Source organism: Nycticebus coucang, chromosome 9 (genome assembly GCF_027406575.1).
Source record: "Nycticebus coucang isolate mNycCou1 chromosome 9, mNycCou1.pri, whole genome shotgun sequence".
Lineage (NCBI taxonomy): Eukaryota > Metazoa > Chordata > Mammalia > Primates > Lorisidae > Nycticebus > Nycticebus coucang.
Genome location: NC_069788.1, coordinates 83,602,917 through 83,612,438, shown reverse-complemented (window position 1 = coordinate 83,612,438; position 9,522 = coordinate 83,602,917). Strand labels below are relative to the sequence as shown.

At 41.8% G+C, this 9,522-nt stretch overlaps 1 non-coding gene across 1 annotated transcript; it reads left to right on the top strand.

Moving 5' to 3' along the window:
* The first annotated feature begins 956 nt into the window (after positions 1–956).
* On the top strand, positions 957–1,119 carry LOC128595243 (U1 spliceosomal RNA). The gene has a single exon (XR_008382887.1). It is a non-coding gene; the product is annotated as a U1 spliceosomal RNA (small nuclear RNA).
* The last annotated feature ends 8,403 nt before the right edge of the window (positions 1,120–9,522 follow it).

The window sequence follows — 9,522 nt, the reverse complement described above, 5'->3', positions numbered from 1 at the left end:
AAGGTCTAAAAGAAAGCACCGTTGTACAAGTTGTCTCTTTAAAACTTCCCACCCTTGGGTGGTACCTATGGCTCAGTGGGTAGGGCGCCAGCCCCATATACTGAGGGTAGCAGGTTCAAACCCGCCCTGGCCAAACTGAAACAAAAAAATAGCTGGGTGTTGTGGCAGGCACCTGTAGTCCCAGCTACTCAGGAGGCTGAGGCAAGAGAATTGTCTAAGCCCAGGAGCTGGAGGATGCTGTGAGCTGTGTGATGCCACGGCACTCTACTAAGGGTGATAACTCTGTCTCTACAAAAATAAAAATAAAAAAATAAAATTTCCCACCCTTTTTGGGAATTAAAAGCTGCATTCCTGTCAGGGCCAGTAATCAAAGAGGCAGAAAAATGTTCTTTGTTTTTCACTTTTTAGTATCTTTCACCATAGGAGATGGTTCAACAGAATTGTTCAGACAAGGGTCACAAGATAGTTGTCACTGGAGGTAAGGTTGGCTGAAACCAATTGTCATTAAACAACAATAGTTTGAAGCCAAATACTGAAGCTTGTCCCTTCCATCAAGTGCCACCTACTGACAGGAAGGTCACTTTGCACATCCTTAATAGGATCTACTGACTTAATCATACAGGGTGTGGTTGAGTCTCATCCACAAGCACCATCCACTGTCTCTGAGATTAAATAAGGTGTGCCATTATCTAATCAAAAGGAAGTAAGAAGGAAAAGCTGGGTGGTGCCTGTGGCTCAAGGAGTAGGATGCCAACCCCATATACTGGAGGTGGCAGGTTCAAATATGGCCCCAGCCAAAAAACTGCAACAAAAAAAAAAAAAGGGAGAAGAAGAAGAAGCAAAAGCTTCTCTAGATCAGAACAAATCAGCAAAATATCTCCAGATGCACAAAAAGAGCAACAAGACACCCCCAAAAGAAAACAATAACTCCATACCAATGAAAATCAACCAAAATGATACTTACCTGGCAGGGGAGATACCATGATCATGAAGCTGGTTTCCCAGGGCGAGGCTTAGCCATTGCACTCCGGATGTGCTGACCCCTGTGATTTCCCCAAACGTGGGAAACTCAACTGCATAATTTGTGGTAGTGGGGGACTGCGTTTGCACTTTCCCCTGTAAAAAAAAAAAGGAAAGAAAAACGAAAATCAACCAAAATGAGAATAAGGAAATGACAGATAAAGAATTTCAAATATATATGGGCGGTGCCTGTGGCTCAAAGAGGTGGGGCGCTGGCTCCATATGCCCCAGGTGGTGGGTTCAAACCCAGCCCTGGCCAAAAACTGCAAAAAAAAAAAAAAAAGGAATTTCAAATATAGATTGCAAAGAAGCTCAATGAATGCAAGATAACATAGAAACCCAACAAAAATAATGCAGGACAATAATAATGAAAAAATCACAAAAGAAATTGAATCATTAAAAAACAAGCAAAACAAAACAAAACAAAACACCAAGAAGGCTCAGTGCCTGCAGCTCAGCAGCTAGGGCACCAGCCACATACACTGGAACTAGTGGGTTCGAATCCATCCCGGGCCTACCAAACAACAGTGACAAATGCAACAAAACAACAACAAAAAAAATAGTCCGCTGTTGTGGTGGGTGCCTGTTGTCCCAGCTACTTGGAAGGCTGAGCCAAGAGAATCTCTAGAGCCCAAGAGTTTGAGGATTCTGTGAGCTGTGATGCCATGGCATTCTACCCAGGGCGACATAGTGAGACTGTCTCAAAAACAAAACAAAAAAACCCAAACACCAAGCAGAGCTTTTTTTTTTCTCCAATTCTTTTTTTATCTGTTTTTTTATTTTTATTTTTATTATTAAATCATAGCTGTGTACATTAATGCAATCATAGGGCACCATACACTGGTTTTATAGACCAGTTGACATATTTTCATCACACTGGTTAACATAGCCTTCCTGGCATTTTCTTAGTTACTGTGTTAAGACATTTATATTCTACATTTACTAAGTTTCACATGTACCCTTGTAAGATGCACTGTAGGTGTAATCCCACCAATCACTCACCAAGCAGAGCTTCTAAAATGAAAAATTAATTCAAGAAAATACAAAACAGTGGAAAGACTGAAGAATAGGCTATAACAGGCAGAAGAAAGAATATCAGATCTAGAAGACATCTTTGATGAATTAAATAAGTCAGTTAAAGAGAAAGAATAGAGATATAAGAGAAATGAACAAAGCCTTCAAGAAATTGGGGTTATGTAAAGAGACCTAATATAGAGAATAGGCATCCCAGGGGTGAAGAAGAAAATACTCAAGGACTAGAAAACCTATTTGAGGGAATACTCAAGGAAAATTTCCTAGATATTGCTAGAAATCTGGACATCCAGGTACTAGGAGCTCAATAGACTTCTGGGAGATTCATCACCAAGAGGTAATCACCATGTTATTGAACCATGTGGAATAGAGAAACACTAGCACATTGAGTCCAAATTAAGCAAGGGTCCGTTATTGATTGGCCAGGCTGAGAGTAAGCTCACGCCTCAAAGTCTCTCAACCCTTAGAAGCAGGGGTGGAAACCTTTTATAAGGGACTTTCAGTAGGGGCAGGGGAGTCCTTAATACAAGCTGAATTTCACAAGAGCCAACACCTGATAAAGGGAGTGCTTACAAGAGGTAGCTGGGGTTTTGCAGTTACTACTAAACTCTTTCAGCTGAGCTTCCTGTCTTAAAATGGGAGTGTTGAAAGCCCTTAGCAAGATGAAAGCCCTCATCAGGCTGGCTAAAGTTAACATGAAAGAGGAACTCCTATGAACCATAGGGTGAAAGAATCAGGTAACTTACAAAGGCAAACACATTAGATTACCTGCAGACTTCTTAACTGGGACATTACAAGATAGAAGGGCCTGAGGCCTCATTCTCTATCTTCTCAAACTGAATGATAACCAGACTCTGCTCTTTAGCTTTTGGGTGGTTTTGCACTTGTGTGTATGTAATGTGTTGATCTGTGTATAATGCAGTTCTGAATACTTCCTACAGGGCAGGTCTGGTCTTGGCAAATTCCATAAGTGCTTGCTCTTTGGGGGAAAGTCTTTATTTCTCCCTCATATAAGAAATTTGGTTTTTCAGGATATAATATTCGAGTCTGACCTTGATACCAAAGCCAGGAAAGAACACACACCTACAAAAACAAACAAACAAAAAAACTGTCAGCCAATATCCCCTATGAATATAGATGCAAAAATTCTCAATAAAATCCTAGCAAATTGAATTCAGCAGCACATTAACAATATAATCCACCATGGGAAAGTGGGCTTCATCTCAGAGAAGCGAGGATAGTTCAACATTCACAAATCTACCAATGCAATTCACCACATAAATAAAAGCAAAAACCAAAACCATATGATCTTCTCAATAGATGCAGAAAAAGCATTTGACAAAATCCAGCCTCCTTTTATGATAAGAATTGTCAACAAAATGGGCATAAATGGAATATAACTCCACATTATAAAAGCCATTATGACAAACCCACAGCCAACATACTAAATAGAGAAAAATGGAAAGGATTCCTGCTTAGAATTGGAACCAGACAAGGTTGCCCACTGTCACCACTTCCGTTTAATGCAGTGCTAGAATTCCTAGCCAGAGCAATCAGGTGAGAGAAGGAAATCAAGGTATCCAAATAGGGATAGAAGTCAAACTAATACCCTTTGCTGATGATGTGATCTTATATCTAGAAAACCCCAAAGATTCTATAAAGAGACTCCCAGAATTGATAAATAAATTCAGCAAAGTCTCTGGTTACAAAATCAATGTATATAAATCAGTAGCATTCTTACACGAGGTCTAACAATTAAATTAATGACCTTGACCTTACACTGACAGTGTAGTACAAACAATTCAGTAAGGTTTCATAACCTTGGTATATCAATGTCTCACAGTGGTGTTCATGTCCATGTGTGGCAGTGTCTTGCTGAGTGGCATTCATTATTGCTATTGCATGTTTTTCTGTGCCATCTCGAGAATGTTGGAGCTTGAATTAGAGCAATGAACAAACATTAAATTTCTTGTTAAATTTGGCAAGAGTGGAAGTGAAATTAGGGACATGTTAGTTCAAATTTATGGGGATAAAGCAATGAAAAAAATGGCACTGTACAAATGCATTTAATGTTTTTCTGAGGGGAAAGAAAGCGTCACTGATGAAGAGAAGTTAGGACAGTCAGTAATAACCAGAACTGATGAAAATATTGCAAAATGTATCAAACTGTGGGTCATAATCATCAGTTGACTGTGAGAAGCATAGCAGACCAAGTAAATGTTGATAGAGAAATAGTCAGGAAAATTTTAACTGAGAAATTTGGCATAAGAAAGTTGTGTGCAAAACCATTCCAAAGGGCCAGCATGGTGGCTCACTCTGGAGCCAAGGCTTGTGGATTGCTTGAGCTCAGGAGTCTGAAACCAGCCAAGCAAAAGCAAGACCCTGTCTCTACTAAAAATAAGAAAAACTAGCCAGGCATGGTGGTGCATGCCTATAGTCCTAGCTACTTGAGAGGCTAAGGCAAGAGGATCGCTCAAGCCCAAGAGTTTGAGGTTGCTGTGAGTCATGATGCCATGGCTTTCTACCTTTCTACCTTGAGTGACAGAGTGAGACGCTATCTCAAAAAAATGGTCCCAAAGGAGCTCCCCAATGGACAAAAGCAAAGGAGGGTCAAAGTTTGCCAAGACCTTTTGGATAGACAACACGATGTTTTGGGACATATTATCATGGATAATGAAACATGGGTGTACCAATATGACCCTGAAACAAAGTGTCAAAGTGCACAATGTAAGTCAGCCAATTCCCCACCACCAAAAATGTTCTATAGGTCCTAATCAAGAGTCAAAATAATGTTACTAACTTTTTTTTTGTTATCAGAGGGATTGTTCACTATAAATTTATACTAACTGGACAAACAGTTAACCAAGTTTACTATTCTGAAGTGCTAACAAAGCTGTGTAAAAAAAAGTTAAACAAAAATGACCTGAACCTTTTGCCAAAACCTCATGGGTCTTGTATCACAACAATCCACCACCTCACACGGCAGTGTCTGTGAGGGAGTTTTTAGTCAGGAAACAAATAACTGTATTGGAACACCCTTCCTACTCATCCTGATTTGGCCCCTAATGACTTTTTTCTTTTCTTTTTTTTTTTGTAGAGACAGAGTCTCACCTTATCGCCCTCGGTAGAGTGCCGTGGCGTCACAGCTCACAGCAACCTCCAAATCCTTGGGCTTAGGCGATTCTCTTGCCTCAGCCTCCCGAGCAGCTGGGACTACAGGCACCCGCCACAATGCCCGGCTATTTTTTTGTTGCAGTTTGGCCGGGGCTGGGCTTGCCACCCTCGGGATATGGGGCCGGCGTCCTACCCACTGAGCCCCAGGCGCCGCCCAATGACTTTTTTCTTTACCCAAAGATAAAGGAAACATTGAAAGGAAGATATTTTGATGACATTCAGGACATCAAGAGTCATACAATGACAGCTCCGTTGGCCATTCCAGAAGAAGAACTGCAAAATTACTTTGAGGAGTAGATGAGGCACTTGCACTGGTCCATAGCTTCTTAAGGGGAGTACTGTGAAGGTGACCATAGTGACATTCAGCAATGAGGTAGATAGCACTTTTTCTAGGATGAGTTCACAACTTATTTGTCAGACTTGCATGCCAACAATAGTCAAGCTGAGAATCAAATCAAAGACTCAATACCTTTCACAGTAGTAACAAAGAAAATAAAATGCCTAGGAATATATTTAAACAAGGAGAGGAAAGACCCCTACAGGTAGAATTGAGAAACACTAAGGAAGGAAATCACAGAGGATGTAAACAAAGGGAAAAATATGTCCTGCTCATGGATTGGCAAAATCAACACTGTTAAAATGTCTCTACTACCCAAAGTGGTTTACACAATGCAATCCCCATTAAAATACCAACATCATTTTTTTTGCAGATCTGGAAGAAATAATTTTACACTTCGTATGGAACCAGAAACGACCTCAAATAGCCAAAACAACCTTAAGGATTAAAGAAAAAGAACAAATCGGGAGCCTGTAGTCCCAGCTACTCGGGAGACTGTGGCAAGAGAATTGCTTGAGGCCAAGAGTTAGAGGTTGCTGTGAGCCCTAATACCAGGGCACTCTACCAGGGGTGACAAAGTGAGACTCTGTCTCAAAAAAAAAAGAACAAATTAGGAGATATCACTTTACCAGATTTCTTTTCTTTTTTTTTTTTAGAAACAGAGTCTCACTTTATTGCCCTGGGTAGAGTGCGATGGCGTCACAGCTCACAGCAACTTCCAACTCCTGGTCTTAGGCGATTCTCTTGCCTCAGCCCCCTGAGTAGTTGGGACTACAGGTGCCTGCCACAATGCCTGGCTGTTTTTTTTGTTGTTGTTGTTGTTGTTGTTGTTGTTGTAGCAGTTTGGCCAGGACTGGGTTCAAACCCTCCACCCTCAGTATACGGGGCCGGTGCCCTACCGCCCCACTGAATGACAGGCCCCGCCCACTTTACCAGATTTTAAGTGGGTGGATTGCCTGAGCTCACAGGTTGAAGACCAGCTTGAGCCAGATGAAGACCTCATCTCTAAAAAAAGCTGGTGTTGTGGTGGGTGCCTGTAGTCCCAGCTACTTGGGAGGCTGAGGCAAGAGAATTGCTTAAGCCCAAGAGTTGGAGGTTGCTGTGAGCTGTGATGCTATGAGTGCCACATAGTGAGACTCTGTCTCAAACAAACAAACAAAAGCACATGTAGTGTTCGTATTTCCAATTTTGTGATACTTTACTTAGGAAGATAGTCTCCAGATCCATCCAGGTTTTTGCAAAATGTATTAGTTCACCATGCTTTTTATGGCTGAGTAATACTCCATGGTATGCATATAATATGTGTTATTAATCCACTTGTGTATTGATGGGCACTTGGGTTGTTTCCACATCTTTGCATTTGTGGATTGTGCTACTATGAATATTTGAATATGAGTTTTTTGTGGTTTTGTGGGGGTTCTTTTGATTGTTTGTTTTTTTGCTGAGGCTAGTCTGAAACTTGAGTGCTCAAGCAATCCGCCCGCCTCAGCCTCCCACAGTGCTGCAGGCTCGCAGGACTGAGTCACAATGCCTGGCATTATTTTATTTTTTAATTTCATTTGACTTGATTTAATTTAATTTAATTTAAGTTTTTGAGACAGAGTCTCACTTTGTCACCCTTGGTAGAGTGCTGTGACATCATAGCTCACAGCAACCTCAAATTCTTGGGTTCAAGTGATCCTCTTGCCTTAGCCTCCCAAGAAGCTGGGACTATAGGCACCTGCCACAATGCCCAGCTATTTTTAAAGAATGGGTCTGGCTCTTGCATGGGCTGGTCTTGAACTCCTGAGCTCAAGCAAAACATGGGCCTCGACCTCCCAAAGTGCTAGGATTACAGGTATGAACCACCAAGCCTGGCCCCATGCACTCACTTTTAAATTGGAACTAAAAATGGAATACAATACACATGTGTACATATGGTATTTGAACATAGATCTTCTCATTTCACTCCTTCACAAGAATAACTATGCATTGAATAGGGAAAAAAAGTCTGAAGCCATGACATGTGGATTGATCATGTAGACCCAAACTCAACTATCAAAAACTCCCCTTTGCAAAATCTTTTTTTTTCTCTGCAAGTCAGCATGGCAATCTTTGAATGCTCATCAACTGCACTCCTCATTTGCTGGCAAATTAATAAACACCTTTTTCCTTTTCCTCAAACTACTTGTCCTCACTGATGTGGTCTAGGAACAAGTACCTAAGTTTTGGTAATAGCCAATGCAGAAAGAGAAATAGGATAGAAGGGCAAAATTGAGATCCACCAGTTAAAAGCCCTAGCAGTTGGGCAGCACCTTTGGCTCAGCGAGTAGGGTACTGGCCCCATATACTGAGGGTGGCGGGTTCAAACCTGACCTGGCCAAACTACAACAAAAAAAATAGCTGGGCATTGTGGTGGGCACCTGTAGTCCCAGCTACTTGGGAGGCTGAGGCAAGAGAATCGCCTAAGCCCAAGAGCTGGATGTTGCTATGAGCTGTGATGCCACAGCACTCTACCGAGGGTGACAAAGTGAGACTCTGTCTCTAAAAAATAATAATAATAATACACTTTAGGCTTGGCGCTGGTAGTGCAGTGGTTATGGTGCCAGCCACATACATCGAGGCTGGCGGGTTCAAACCTGGCCCAGGCTCACTAAACAACACTGACAACTGCACCAAAAAAAAAAATAGCTGGGTGTTGTTTGGGAGCCGGTTGTCCCAGACTGTCTCAAAAAAAAAAAAAATATATATATATATATTTTAAAGTTTTTATAAATTTATTTAAATGTTCTAAGCAGTTACATTTAAAGTGAGCCATGTTCTACAACATTAAAAACTGCATATTACTCTTTACTCTATACATTTATGCCAACATACTGTAGAAGGTTATAGACACATGATTAAAGGATTTAAAGGATTTTCAAAAATAATATAATATAAATTGTTAACTTTTTCTGTTAACTTTAGAACTCGACCCTATAAATGTTAATTTCCCCCTCTACTTATCCTCTTCTTTATGGATGATAGATTATTAAAGGGAAAAGGACTTTAATCATCAGATTGTCTTAACTAGGTTCTGCCTCCTTTTTTCTTTCTTTTTGAAACAGAGTCTCACTTTGTCGCCCTTGGTAGAGTGCTGGAGACATCACAGCTCACAGCAACCTCAAACCCTTGGGCTTAAGTGATTTTCTTGCCTCAGCCTCCCAAGCAGCTGGGACTATAGGCAAAAAAAAAATAAAAAATAGCCGGGCGTTGTGGCGGGCACCTGTAGTCCCAGCTGCTCGGGAGGCTGAGGCAAGAGAATCGCGTAAGCCCAAGAGTTAGAGGTTGCTGTGAGCCGTGTGATGCCACGGCACTCTACCCGAGGGTGGTACAGTGAGACTCTGTCTCTACAAAAAAAAAAATAATAATAATAATAAAAATACACTTTAATAGCAAAAAAACAAACCCAGAGCAGCACCTGTGGCTCAATGAGTAGGGTGCGGGCCCCATATACCAAGGGTGGTGGGTTCAAACACGGCCCTGGCCAAACTGCAAAAAAAAAATAGCTGGGCATTGTGGCGGGCGTCTGTAGTCCCAGCTACTCAGGAGGCTGAGGCAAGAGAATCACTTGAGCACAAGAGTTTGAGGTTGCTGTGAGCTGTGGCACTCTACCGAGGGCGATAAAGTGAGACTCTGTCTCTACAAAAAAACAAAACAAAACAAAAGCAAAAAGGAGTTGCTTTAGCCTCCATACCCCACTCTCTACTCTGGCTCTTCCAATCTCATGCACCCTCCTCTTCCCCAGTGGTCCCTGAGACTGTAGGGCAGGAGTCCTCAAACTACAGCCCACAGGCCACATGCGGCCCGCTGAGGACATTTATCTGGCCTCCTGGGTGTTACTGCCACAGCTGCCTATCCTGCTTAGCAGCCGACTAGTCCCGGGGTGCAGTGCACATGTGTGGAATGTGCGCCAATTCTCTGACTCCGCTCCTTCTCTC